Source organism: Aotus nancymaae, unplaced genomic scaffold (genome assembly GCF_030222135.1).
Source record: "Aotus nancymaae isolate 86718 unplaced genomic scaffold, 86718_ANA_hifiasm-v0.15.2.pri h1tg000003l, whole genome shotgun sequence".
Lineage (NCBI taxonomy): Eukaryota > Metazoa > Chordata > Mammalia > Primates > Aotidae > Aotus > Aotus nancymaae.
The window spans coordinates 49906241-49921086 of NW_026988414.1; the positions used below are offsets into that span (position 1 = coordinate 49906241).

Consider the following 14846-nt stretch of genomic DNA (forward strand, 5'->3'; position numbering starts at 1 on the left):
ATTGTATTGGACAGTTTATATTAAGGATAACTAAGATTTTTTTAACTTTGAGCCTTTCCATCTATGAAGACCTCTGTTTATTTACGTTATCTTTAGTATCTTCTTTTTCTTTTGTGAATGTGTGCTTTGGTATCTTCTTTCCAACTTTTGTTTTAGGTTTGGGGGTACATGTGCAAGTGTGTTACACTGGTAAACTGTGTGTCATGGGGTTTGGTGTACAGATTATAACATCACTCAGGTAATGAGCATAGTACCTAAGAGGTCGTTTTTCAATCCTCACCCTTCTCTCACTCTGCATCCTCAAGTGGGCCTTGGCATCAGTTGTTCCCTTCTTTGTATCCATGTGTAATCAATGTTTAGCTCCTGCTTATAAGTGAGAAATTGGTTTTCTGTTCTTGCGTTACTTACGATAATAGTCTCCAGCTACAGCCGTGCTGCTGCAAAAGACATTATTTTGTTCTTTTTTATGGCTGTGTAGTATTCCATGGTGTATATTTATCTCTTTTTTTTTTAATCCATTTCACTGTTGATGGGCATCAATGTTGATTCCATGTCTTTGCTATTGTGAATAGTGCTGTGATGAACATATGCATACATGAGTCTTTACGGTTGAACAGTTTATATATATATATATATATATATATATATATATATTTTTTTTTTTTTTTTTTTTTTTTTTTTTTTTTTTTTAAATAAGATGGGGTTTCACCATGATGGCCAGGCTGGTCTTGAACTCCTGACCTCAGGTGATCCACCCACCTCGGCCTCCCAAAGTGCTAGGTTTACAGGCGTGAGCCACCGTGCCCGGTCTGAACAGTTTATATTATTTTAGGTATAGACCCAGTAATGGGATTGCTGGGTTGAATGGTAGTTCTGTTTTTAAATTCTTTGAGAAATCTCCAAACTGCTTTCCACAGTGGCTGAACTAACTTACATTCCCACCAGCAGTGTATTAGTGTTCCATTTTCCCTGCAATCCCACCGGCTTCTGTTATTTTTTGACTTTTTAACAGCCATTCTGAGTGGTATGATGTGGTATTTCATTGCGGTTTTGATTTGCATTTGTTTAATGATTAGTGATATTGAGCATTTCTGTCATATGCTTGTGGGCTACAGGTATATCTTCTTTAAAAAAGTGTCGTTCATCTCCTCTGCCCATTTAAAACATTTTTTTTCCTTGTTAATTTGTTTAAGTTCCTTACAGATTCTGGATATTAGACCCTTGTCAGATACATAACTTACAAATATTTTCTCCCATTCTGTAGGTTGTCTATTTAATCTGTTGATAGTTTCTTTTGCTGTGCAAAAGCTCTTTTGTTTAATTAGGTCCCACTTGTACATATTTTGTTTTTGTTGCAATTGCTTTTGGAGTCTTCCTGATGATACATTTGCCAGGGCCTATGTCCAGAATGGTATTTCCTAGGTTTTCTTCTAGGGTTTTTATAGTTCTAGGTTTTACATTTAAGTCTTCAATGCATCTCGAGTTGATTTTTGTATATGGTATAAGGGGTCCAGTTTCAATCTTCTGCATATGGCTAGCCAGTTATCCCAGAACCATTTATTGAATAGAGAGTCCTTTCCCTATTGCTTGTTTTTGTCAATTTTGTCAAAGATCAGGTGATTGTAGGCGTGCAGCTTTATTTCTGGGTTCTCTAAGCTGTTCCATTGATTTGCATTTCTGTTTTTGTACCAGTACCAACATGGTTTGGCTCTGTGTTCCCACCCAAATCTCATCTTGAATTGTAATCCCCATAATCCCCAAGTGTCAAGGCAGGACCAGGTAGAGATAATTGGATGAGGGTGGTATCCCCATGCTGTTCTCGAGATAATGAGTGAGTCTCACAAGATCTGATGGTTTTATAAGCATCTGGCATGCCCCCTACTTGCACTCACTGTCCTGCCGCCCTATGATGAAAGTGTCTTGCTTCCACCTCACCTTCAACCATGATTTTAAGTTTCCTGAGGCCTCCCCAGTCATGCTGAACTGTGAGTCAACTGAACCTCTTTCCTTTATAAATTACCCAATCTTGGAAAGTTCTTTATAGCAGTATGAAAATAGACTAATACAAGTATCATGCGATTTTGATTACTGTTGCCTTGTAGTATAGTTTGAAATCAGGTAGTGTGATACCTTCAGCTTTGTTCATTTTGCTTAGGTTTGCTTTGGATATTCTTTTTTTTTTAATGTTCTGTATGAATTTTAGAATTTTTTTTCTAATTCTGTGAAAAATGTCATTGGCAGTTGGATAGGAATGGCATTTAATCTGTAAATTGCTTTGGACAGTATGGCTATTTTAATGGTGTTGAAAGAAATGCAAATTATTGGGCTCCACCCCAGCCCTACTAAATCAGAATTTTGGGGGATGTGCTCAACCTCTTAAGAATCACTATATTGGAGTATAAATGATTCAAAGAAAAGCTTTCTCCCACAGTATTCTTTGGAAATAATTGCATAAAATTCGAATTATCCCTTCCAAAAATGTACAATATACTTTCCCTATAAAATCTCTTGGTGGGCCTGGCTGGATTTTGTTGTTTCCTGGTATGAACTGTTTTTCTTTTTAAAAGATGTAACATATATAGACAGAAAAGCACGTAAAATTTATATATATGTATACTATGAATCATAAATAAGCATTTATAAAGCAAATATCAGCTTAACTACCATCAGATTGAGAGAACAGTTCTCGTACCCTGAAAGCCACACTCACCATATATTCTTTCTCTATCATAACCCTTTCCCTCCCTTTTTAGGGTTAGTATAATCCTGAATTTTATGATAGTTGTTTCCTTACTTTTCCACAGTTTTACTAACTGTATATGCAACCTTGAATAATACAGTTTTGCCTATTTGGGGACTTGATATAAAGGGAATCATGCAATTTAATGGACTAGGTGGTTTGTTTCCCCAAAGTTAATATGTTGAAACCTTAAGCTCCAATGAGATGGTATTCAAAAGTAGGAACTTTGGGAGGTAACTAGGTTTAGAGAGGTCATGAAGGTGGAACCCCCATGATGGGATTATTCTTGTAAGAAGAGAGGGAAACTAGAGTTCACTAGTGGCTATGTGAGGCTACAGCAAAAAGTCTACAAGCCAAAAAGTGGGGCTCCACTACAGACCAGATCTGCCAACACTTTATCTTGGACTTTCCAGCCTTTAGAACTGTGAGAAATAAATGTTTGTTGTTTAAGTCAACCAGCCTATAGTATTTTTACTATAAGTAGCTTGAATTGACTAAGATATGTAATTTGTATTACAAAGTGTCTTACTTTATTTCACTTAACATTATGTTTGAATGTTTCAGCCATATTGCTGCACAAGCTCTACTCTGATTTTAATTGATGTTATTATTCCATTATGTAAGTATATCACAATCATTTATCTATTCTGAGCACTGTGTTGAGTCCATTTTGGCTCAATTAAAACAAAGTGTCTATGACCATTTTAATATATGTGTTGGCGTATCCAACACAAATTCATGCATTTCAAATTACAGGGTATTTCCATTAGCAATTGATCACTCCTCAGCTCTAAATGTACCTTCAATATATGGCCTACAATTAATAATGGAATTCTCTCAAGTACTTTTCTTTTAAAGTGAGCATTATGTTAATTTTTTTCAGTAAGGATATTGAAGAGACACTGCAGGATAAAGAAGCTTCTGGCAATTTTTTTCAGAGGTGTGGATGTGAGGACATCTACTTCTGAATCCACTAAGTCCTGAGATTAGTCTGCAATACTGCAGCCTTAGCTTGATGATAACCTTTCCACAGCCCTCTGGACATAAAAACCAAAGCTCCCACATGACCTTCACAACAGCCCCCTGTGGCATAGAGGCTCACAACAGAGCTGCCACTTCCTGTGTGGGCTCTCGTGTATGGGTATGCTCTGGTCTCCTACTTTCATCCCCAGCTTCCTATTGCAGGCCACTAGGTATTGCTGATAGCCTGTTTCCCTACCTGTATACTAGAGGGTTGCATATTGTTTGCTCGGACCAGCTGTGATCTGGCTACATAAGAAGATTTTTTTTTTTGCCATTTAGTGGCCAAACAGATGTTCTCCAATGAGGTCTGAAACTCTTTCAAGTTTGTCTTTCCTTTGGTATTCTTTCCTTGGGTACTCTTTCCTCATATTTTATAGTTAATATTTAATCACAGGTACTAAGTCTGATATTTAGCCTACTGTGGGGTTTCTATCTCCTAACTGGATTTAGACTGTCACAGTAAGTTTATTTTCAATATAGTTGGATGTCACATTATTTTCTCCAAGTGGTTATATCAATTTATGCTCTCACTAGCACTGTTTGAGAATTCTTGATGCTCCACGTCTTTGCCCAAACTTGGAGTTGTCAGATTTTTTTGTTCAACTGATGAGGTGTAGAGGTATCTCACTGTGGTGTTTTAAATTTTCATTTCTCTTATCACTAAAAAAGTTGAACATTTATTGATATAGTGATTGGCCATGCAGAGTTTCTCATTTGTCAAACTGACTATTTAAGTGTTTTACTCCCTTTTCTAATTGATTGTCTGCCTTTTTGTCAGTGATTTGTAAGGGTGTTTTTGGATATTCTGGATACCAGTTTTTTTTTTTTCCAGTTATAAGTAGTACATATATCTTCTCCTGCCCTGTAACTTATTTTTAAATGTATCCTCCTTGTTTTCTACTTCATTAATTTAATTGTTTTTCTTTCTAAATCATTTCTTGAGTTTGGGGACTCACATCTTAATTTTTTGTTTTTCTTTTTAAACATAAGCATCAAAAAGTATAAATTTCCCTCTGAACATAATTGGCTGCATCTCCTAGTTTGATAGAAAATCAAAATTTCCAGTGACACTTTATTCTTTGATATATGAATTATTTAAAAGTGTATTTCATAACTTCCAAATAAGATTATTAAAATTTTTTTTACTATTAAATATTAATTTTGTATTATGATTAGAGGATAAAAACTCAGTGTTACTTTAAAATTTCTTGAGACAATGTGTTCCAAAACATCAGTTCTTGTAAATGTACCATGTGTCCTTGAGAGAATGTATACAGATATTTTGATTGTTGCATATAAAATATGTTTACTTAATCAAGTTTGAAATTATGTTGTTCAAATCTTCTATATCCAAACTTAAGCTCTCTGACACATCAATTTCTAAGAGAGAAAAATAGAAATCTCATGTAGATTATGGTTTTTGTAAATTTCTCCATGGAATTCTGTGTTGAATATGTAGATCAGTTACAAGAATACTGCCAACCTAACAATTTAATATTAACTCTTCTGATCAATAAACATACGATGTTTCTCTACTTATTTATTCTTTAATTTCAACAACGTTTTATAGTTTTGAGAGTAAAACTTTAAGATTATAGCAAAACTCACATAATGTAAAATTTATCATCCTAACAATTTTTAAGCACACAGTTTAGCAACAGGGGTAAGCATGCAAACATAGTATAAAATACAATATTATCTAACCTTAAAAAGGATATCCTTCCTTTATAGTTGTTGGTCTTGTGTTTAAGTTTTCAATCCATTTTAAGTTAATTTTTGTATATGGTGGTAAGAGTCCAACTTCATTCTTCTGCATTTGCATTAAAAAGGAAGAAAATCCTTTTTAAGGTTGAATAATATTTTGTACCACATTTGTATGCTACACCTGTTGCTAAAGGAAGGAAATACTGTTTAAGATTCAATGATATTTTGTTTTATACTACATTTGCATGTAAATTGCATTTTCTTTAGTAGTCCATCTCTTGATGTACATCCATCTGTTGGCTCTTGTTAATAATGCTCCTGTAAATATAGGTGTGAAAATATTTCTTTAAGATTCTGCTTTCAATTATTTTAGAAACATGCCCAAAGGTGTGGTTGCTGAATCATATGGTATTTCTATTTTTAATTTATGAGAAAACTCCATACTGTTTTTCATAGTGGCTACATCAGATTATATTTCCAATAAAAGTGTAGAAGGGTTCCAAATTTTCCACATCTAAAGCAACATTTATTTTCTGTTTTGTTTTTGATAGCAGCCATTGTAATGGGTGTGAAGTGATATCTCAATGTGGTTTTGATTTCTATTTCTCTAATAATTATTGATGTCAAGCAGCAATGCATGTTTGTTGGTTACTTGCATATTATCCTTGAAAAAAAAACTATTCAAGTTTTCTGCCCACTTTTTAATTGGATTATTTGTTGTGGCATTACAAGAGTTCTTTTTATATTCTTTTAAATTGGATTATTTGTTGTAGCATTACAAGAGTTCTTTTAATCCCTTATCAGATATATAGGTTGCAAGTGCTTTTTCTCATTCCACAGGCTGCTCTTTTACTCTGTTGATTGTGTCCTTTGATGTACACAAGTTTTAAAGTTTGACCCAGTTCCATTTGTCTATTTTGGCTTTTGTTCCCTGTGCTTTTAATGTCATATCCACAAAAATAATGCTAAATTTAATGTCATAAAGCTTTCCCCTATATGTTTTCTTCCTTCTAGTGCTTTTATAGTTGTTGGTTTTGTGTTTAATCCATTCTGAGTTAATGTTTATATGTGGTGGTAACAGTCCAACTTCATTCTTTTGCATTTGCATATCCAGTTTTCACAACAGCATTTGTTAAAGAAACTGTCTTTTGCCTGTTGAGTGATTTTGGCACCCTTGTTGAAGATCACGTGACCATATATACAAGAATTTAATTTTGGGCTCTCCATTCCTTTCCATTTGTCAATACATTTGTCTTTATGCCAGTACCATAGTGTTTTGATTACTATAGTTTTGAAATACATTTTGAGATCAGGAATTTTCAGACTTCCAAGGTCTTTCTTTTTCAAAATTGCTTTGGCTTCTGAAGGTCCTTTGAGATTTAACTGAAATTTTAGAATGGACTTTTATGTTTCTGCAAAAAAAGAATGCCATGGGATTTTTATAGGGATTGTGTTGAGTCTGTTAGATCACTTTGGGTAGTACTGACATTTTATTAAACAGTACTAAGTCTTCCAGTGTATGAACACAAAATGTCTTTCCATTTATTTGCATCTTCTTTAATTTCTTTCAGCAATGTTTTGTAGTTTTCAGTGGACAAGCACAGTGTATGTTTTTCACTTCTTTTGTTAAGTTTATTCCTAAGTATTTTATTACTTTTTATAATAGTTATACTAAATAGGATTATATTTATAATTTCATTTTGGATTGTTCATTGGAAATGTATGAGAATACAATTGAGTTTTGTATATTAATATGGTATCTTACAACCTTGCTGAACTTGTTTATTCTAGTTGTTGTTGAGTGGATTCTACAGGATTTTGTAAATACTGTATAAGATTATGTTGTCTAGGAATATAGAAATAGTTTTACTTCTTTTCCAACCTAGATGGCTTTTATTTCTTTTTCCTGCCTAATTGCCACCTTAGTCCATTTTCTCTTGTTGTAACTAAATACCACAAACTGGATTATCTACAATAAATAGAGGTTTATTTAGCTTATGGGTCTGGAGGCTGGGAAGTCCAAGAGCATGGCACTGGTATCTGGTAAGGACCTTCTTGCCATATCATGATATGGCAAAAGGCATCACATGGTGAGAGAGAACAAAGGCATCACATGGTGAGACAAAACAAGTGTGCTAACTTAGGTCTCTCTTCCTCTTCTTATAAAGTCAACAATTCCTTTATGGGGGCTCCACCTTGATGACTTCATCTAATCCTAATTACATCCTAAAAATTCTACCTCGAAATACCATCAATATGTAAATTTAGAAATTAAGTTTCCAATGAACTGAATTTGGGGGACACATTCAAACCATACCTACTTCCCTGGCTATTAACAGAACCTTCAGTGTTATGGTAAATAAAAGTGATGACAGTTAACATCTTTGCCTTTTTTTCTGATCTTAGAGGGAAAATATCCAGTCTTTGATTATAAAACATGATGCTAACTGTGGGTTTTTAACAATTATTCTTTATCAGATTAAGACATTTCCCATCTATTTCTAGTTTATTCAGTGTTTTCATCACAAAACAGTGTTGGTTTTTGGCAAGTGCCTTTTCTATAGCTATTGACATGATTGCATAGATTGGGTTTTGGTTTCAGTTTTTTTTATTCTGTTGACTTTATTAAATTAATTCACTTTTGGATCCTAAGCCAATCTTGCATTCCTGGGATAAACCTACTGGGTCATGTATAAAATTATTTTTATATGTGCTGGATTCAGTTTGCAAGTATTTTGTTTAGGCATTTTGCATCTGTATTTATGAGATATTAGGTTAGTAATTTATTTTCCTTGTGATGTCTTTGTCTGATTCTGTCATCAGGATACTACTGGCCTTCTAACATGAAGTGGGAAGTGTTCCCTCCTTTTCTAATTTTTGAAAAAGTGTAAATAAAATTGGTATTAAATATTCTATATATATTTAGAATTCAGTGGTGAGGCCATCTAGGCTTGGGTTTTTATTATGGGTAGTGTTTTTATCACTAATTTAATCTTACCACTTGTTATAGATTTACTCAGATTGTCTCTTCCTTCTTGAATCAGCTCTAGTAGTTTGTGTGTTTTTAAAAAATTAGTACATTTCATTTAGGCTGTCTAAGTTGTTGGTATACAATTGTTTGTAGTACTCTCTTACAATCCTTTTTATTCCTGTAAGATTAGTAGTGATGTCCTCATTTCATTTCTAATTCTAGCAATTTGAATCCTATCTCTCTTTTCTTAATAGATTTAGCTAAAATTTTGTCAATTTTGTTGCTACCTTTTTAAAAAACAGATGTTATCATCTATTTTCTGTTTTGTTTTTATATTCTCTATTTCATTAACTTCTTCTCTAATCAACGATTTACTTTCTTCTTCTTGCTTTCATTTATTTTGCTCCTTTTGTCACAGTATCTTAAAGTGGAAGGTTCAGTTATTGATGTGAGGTCATTCTTCTTTCTTAACATAGGCATTTGTAGCTATAAATTTCTCTCACAACACTGCTTTTGCTGCATCACATAGGTTTTAGTATGTGTCTTCATCATAAAATACTTTCTAATTTCTCTTTTGATTTATTCTTTGACCCATTTGTTATTAAGAAGTATGTTGTTTAATTTATATGTACTTGTGAATTTTTCAATTTTCCTTCTGTTATTGATTTGTGATTTTTTCCATGTGACTGGAAAACATTTTATACTACTTTTATTATGTTAATCTTTTAATTATTTCTATCTTCCATACTTTAAATTTATTGAAGTTTGTTTGATGGTCTATGGTTCATTCTAGAGAATAATCTATGTATACTTAAAAATGTGTATTCTGCTTTATTCCTTGGAGTGTTCTATAAATATTTCTTAGGTCTAATGGGTGTATAATTTTGTTCAAGTATTCAATTTTCTTGTTGATATTCAGATTAATTGTTCTATCCTATTCATTACTGAAAGTGAGTCACTGAAATCACCAACTATTTGGCGGTGGCCAAGATGGATGACTAGAAGCAGCTGAGGTGTGCTGCTCTCACAGAGAGGAACAGAAGGGGCGAGTAAATACAGTAACTTCAATGGAAATATCCAGGTTCCTGTACTAAGATTAATTAAGGAAACAACTTGACCCACAGAGAATGAGGAAAAGCAAGGCAAGACAATGACCCACCCGGGAGTGACATGGAGTCAGGGGAATCTCCCCTGCCCAGGGAAGTGTGAGTGGATGAGTGACCCTGGAAACCCATGCTTCTCCTACAGATCTTTGTAATTAATGAGAATTCATGGGAGATTGCCTCATGAATCCATTCTACCAGAGCCTTCAGTCTGATATGCAGAACTATATGAAGTCTTGGCAGAGCAGCCATTCAAGCACACATGGACCCTTGGGAGCCTTAGATACCTGGGCTTCCTGGTAAAAGCGGCTGCAAATCCATCAAAACAGGAGGTTAACCCCCCATTGGTACCCCTAGGAAAGGGGCTTAATCCAGAGGGCTGAGCAGTGACAGGCTGCAGGCCCCACTTCTACAGCACCTTGCAGGATAAGACCCACTGGCTTGGAACTCCAGCCAGTCACCAGTATTAGTTTTATACCTCCCTGAGACAGAGCTCCCAGGGGGAAAGGTGGGCTACTATCTTTGTTGTTTCATAAATTCAGCCATTGTTGCCTTTAGAGATCTAGGGAGTCTGAAGCAACTAGGGACTAGAGCAGTCCCCCAGCATAGCCCAGCAACTCTATGGAGAAGTTGGCAGACTGCTTATTCACATGAATACCAAATCCTGTTTCTCTTCACTGGGCAAAACCTCCTAACCCTGGTTGTTTTCTAGCTGACGGTGGTTTCAAATCTCCCTGGGATGGAGTTCCCAGAAGGAGGGGTGGGCCATCATCTTTGTTGTTTTGTCAACTTAACCATTCTTGTCTTTGGGCTTTGGCGGAAGGTGACCAGGGGCTGGAATGGATCCTCAGCAAAGCACGGCTGTTCTATAAAAACATGGTCAGACTGCTTTTTAAAGCAGGGCCCCAATCCTCTTCCTCCTTATTGGGCAAAACCTCCTGATTGGGGTCTCCAGTAACATCCTATAGGTGCATTTGGGCTGGCAACAGGTCTGTACTTCCCTGAGATGAAGCTCCCACAGTGAGGGACAGGCTGCCAACTTTGCTGTTTTGCAGTCTTCACCATTGATACTTTCAGGTACTGGAAAATCCAAGGTGACTAGAAACTGGAGTGGACCCCCAGCATGCCACAGCAGCCCTATGGAAAAGTGGCCAGACTATTACGTGAGCACCTGTTCCTTCCCATGTCTCCTCACTTGGTGGGTCTTCCAGGCCCAGCCCTCCAGCCACCACCCCACTGGGGCTGTTGAGCCAGTGGCAGTTCTGTAAGTCCCTGGACAAAGTTACCGGTGGGAGGGGTGGGTTGCCATATTGTCTTGCAGCCTTTGCAACATTGCTATTTCCAGGCTTGGGAGAGTCTGCAGGGACCAGAAGCTGGTCTGGGCCCTCGACACAGAGCAACCACCTCACAGAAAATTGGTCCAACTATTCTCCATGCAGATCTTGTCCTCACTTCTCTCAATGGCAGAGTTGCCTGACCTGGAACTCTAGCACAACCACCCTGCCCTTGTGTGATCACCTCAATGAGAGGCAGCCCAATATTTCTCCAAAAAGGAAATCCTAGAGCCAACACACAACCCTTCCACCACTACAGTTGCAGTGGTAGTCCTAACAGCCCTCAGACTTGGGAAGGAACAAAGGGCCTAGTCATTATACTGGCACCTCTGGCACACCAGAGCCACCAAATGAAGAGGAGTCCAGCTCCTTTTCTTGGGGAACCCCCAGCCTTACTCTTCACCAGACAGGGCCCCCCACTTATGAATGCATAACAGTTGCCCCACCCACAGGTGAACATATCTCTGGTTGTGGCCCAGAGTTTCCCTGAGGAAGGCTCTCAGAGGCATATGAGAGCCCCTCTGCCACTGCCACAGTAACAGTTCTATCCCTGCTGACCTTGGTCTGGGGAAGATACAAAGAACCCGAAGGCTACACCCAAGTTTACAGCATGCCATACCCACCATACAGAGAAGAAACCAATCTATCCTCCCTGTAAGCCTTTGAACCCCTGCTCTCCAACAAGTGGAACCCCAGGCTCAGGCCAGCAGTGCAGCCACTCACCCCACTGCCTGAACACTTCCAGTAATGATGGCTCTGTGTTTCATGGAGCCTCCAGGGCAACCAAAAGGCTCTCTGCCACTGCCTCTGCAGTGGAACAGCCCTTGATACCCTCAGACTAACAAAGGAACAAAGATCCTAAGTGCCCTATCCACACCTCCAACATGGTGGAGTTGACACAAGGAGAGAAGGCCAGTCTATCTCCTGTGGGTCTCATCCATCCTCCTGTTCATTGCCAGACAGGATACCCCCAGCTTGGGCCCACATCATAGACCATCTATCCTGGGCTGATTGTACTGAGTGATTGCTGACCTGCATCTCTGGGGTGGAGCCCCCACCAGGAGACAAGCAAAAGACCCTTGGCCACAGCCACTACTGAGGTCCCTTCCTCTGCTGCCTTCAAGTTGGGGAGGGAATGTAAACCTTGAGATCACCCCAGAGCTGTGTTATGAAGCTCAGGAGCGCCAAGCCACTATCTACAGCCAGTACTCAAGAGGGAAAGGAGCCCACACTTTCAGATCCTTGAGAGGGATCATGACTGCAGCTTTGAGGAAATATAGGGGAGCCACACAAATGAGCAAGATTCTACCAACTCACCAGGACACCAATGCACCACCTACTGGATCAGACCCCAGGACCTCAACACCAAAAACACCTCACTAATACATCTCCTTGTGAAACCAAAGACAAGAAGTCAACTACAAACAATGACCCCACACAAAGCATTGGCCCTGTGAAAACATCCAGAAAAGTCTATCGACAGCATTCAATCTATATTGCAGTTACAGGAACACCCCCATGCAGAGATGAGACAGAACCAATGCGAGAACTCCAGTAACTCAAATGGCCAGAATGTTATGTCCTCCAAGTGATGGCATCAATTCTCCAGCAAGGATTCCTAACCAGGCTGAGCTGGCTGAAATGACAGAAATAGAATTAAGAATATGGATAGGAAAAAAGATCATCAAGATTCAGGAAAATGGTAAAACACAATCCAAGGAAACTAGAATTATAATAAAATGATACAGGAGCTGAAAGGAAAAATGCCAGTAAAAAAAAGAACCTACCAGATCTGACAGAGCTGAAAAACACACTATAAGAATTTCACAATGCAACTGCAAGTATTAACAGTGGAACAGAACAAATTGAGGAAAGAATCACGAAATTGAAGACTGGCTCTCTGAAATAAGACAGACAAAAATAAAGAAAAATAATGAAAAGGAATGAAGAAAACTTCTGAGAAAAGTGGGATTATATAAAGAGGCCAAATCTATGAATCACTGGCATCCCTGAAAGAGATTAGGAGAAAGCAAACAACTTGGAAAACATATTTCAGGATATCATCCATGAAAACTTCCCCAACTTTGCTAGACAGGACAATAGTCAAATTCAGGAAATACATAGAACCCCTGCAAGATTTTACACGAGAATATCATCTTGAAGACACATAATCCTCAGATTTTCCATGACTGAAACAAAAGAAAGAATGTTAAAGGAAGCTAGAGAGAAAAGGAAGGTAACTACAAATGGAGCCTCATCAGGTTAAGAGCAGACATCGCAGCTGAAACCCTAGAAGCCAGAAGAGATTGGGGGCCTATATTCAACATTCAAAGAAAAAATCTTCAACTAAGAATTTCATATCCAATGAAACTAAGCTTCCTAAACAAAGGAGAAATAAGATATGTTACAGATAAGCAAACGTTGAGGAAGTTTGTTACCAACAGACCTGCCTTACAAGAGATCTTGAAAGAAGCACTAAATATAGAAAAGAAAGACCATTACCAGCCCATACAAAAACACACTTCAGTACACAGACCAATGACACTAAAGCAGTCACACAAGCCGGCATAGTAACCAGTTAACAACACAATGACAGGATCGAATCCACACATATCAATACGAATCTTGAATGTAAACAGGCTAAATGCCCCACTTAAAATGCACAGAGTGGCAAGCTGGATAAAAAAAAAAAACAAGACCCAGTGGTATGCTGTCTTCAAGAGATCCATCTCACATGTAATGTCATAAGCTCAAAATAAAGGGATGGAAGAAAATCTACCAAGCAAACGGAAATCAGAAAAAAGCAGGGATTACAATCGTAATTTCAGACAAAAGAGACTTTAAACCAACAAAGATAGAAAAAGATAAAGAAGGGCATTATATAATGGTAGAGCGTTCAACTCAACAAGAAGCCTAAATATCCTAAATATATATGCACCCAACACAGGAGCACCCAGATTCATAAAGCAAGTTCTTAAGAGACCTACAAAGAGACTTAGGCTCCCACATAATACTAATGAGAGACTTCAACACTGTACTAACAGTATTAGAAAGATTAAGGCAGAAAATTAACCAACATATTCAGGACCTAAACTCAACATTAAACTAAATGGATCTGATAGACCTCTACACAACTCTCCACCCAAACCCAACAGAATGTGCGTTCTTCTCATTGCCACATGACAAGTACTCTAAAGTTGACCACATAATTGGACATAAAACAATCCTCAGCAAATGCAAAAGAACCAAAATCATATAAAACATACTCTAGGACTATAGCACAATAAAAATAGAAGTCAGGATTTTTCAAATTGCTCAAAACCCATGCAATTAAATAAATTAAACAACCTGCTCCTGAATGACTTTTGGGTAAATAATGAAATTAAGGGAGAAATCAAGAAGTTCTTTGAAACTAATGAGAATAAAGATACAACTTGCTAAAATTTCTGGAACACATAAAACAGCATTAAGAGAACAGTTTATAGCATTAAACACCCACATTAAAAAATTAAAAAGATCTTAGCCAGGTGCAGTGGCTCATGCCTGTAATCCCAGCACTTTGGGAGGCCAAGGCAGGTGGACTGCTTGAGCCCAGGAGTTGGAGACGAGCCTAGGCAACATGGTGAATCCTCAACTCTACCAAAAATACAAAAATTAGCCAGTCTCACAACTTGAACTCTAAATAAATAAATACATAGAATAAAAATTTTAAAAGAAAAATCTCAAATTAACAACCTAAAATTACAACTAGAGAAACTAGAAAAACAAAAGCCAACCAACCCCAAAGCTAGAAGAAAACAGAAATTACGAAAATCAGAGCTAAACTGAACAAATTTGAGACATGAACAAACATACAAACCATCAGCAAATCCAGATATTTGTTCTTTGAAAGAATAACTAAGATTAATAATCTACTAGTTAAACCAATAAAGAAAAACAGAATATCCACATAAATACAATCAGAAATGACA

General features: G+C 37.1%; 1 protein-coding gene across 6 annotated transcripts in view; it reads right to left on the minus strand.

Annotated features, from left to right (window-relative positions):
• The window catches only part of MTAP (methylthioadenosine phosphorylase), a 116125-nt gene that overhangs the window by 24899 nt on the left and 76380 nt on the right, over window positions 1-14846 (minus strand). The gene's annotated exons all lie outside the window — the stretch shown is intronic.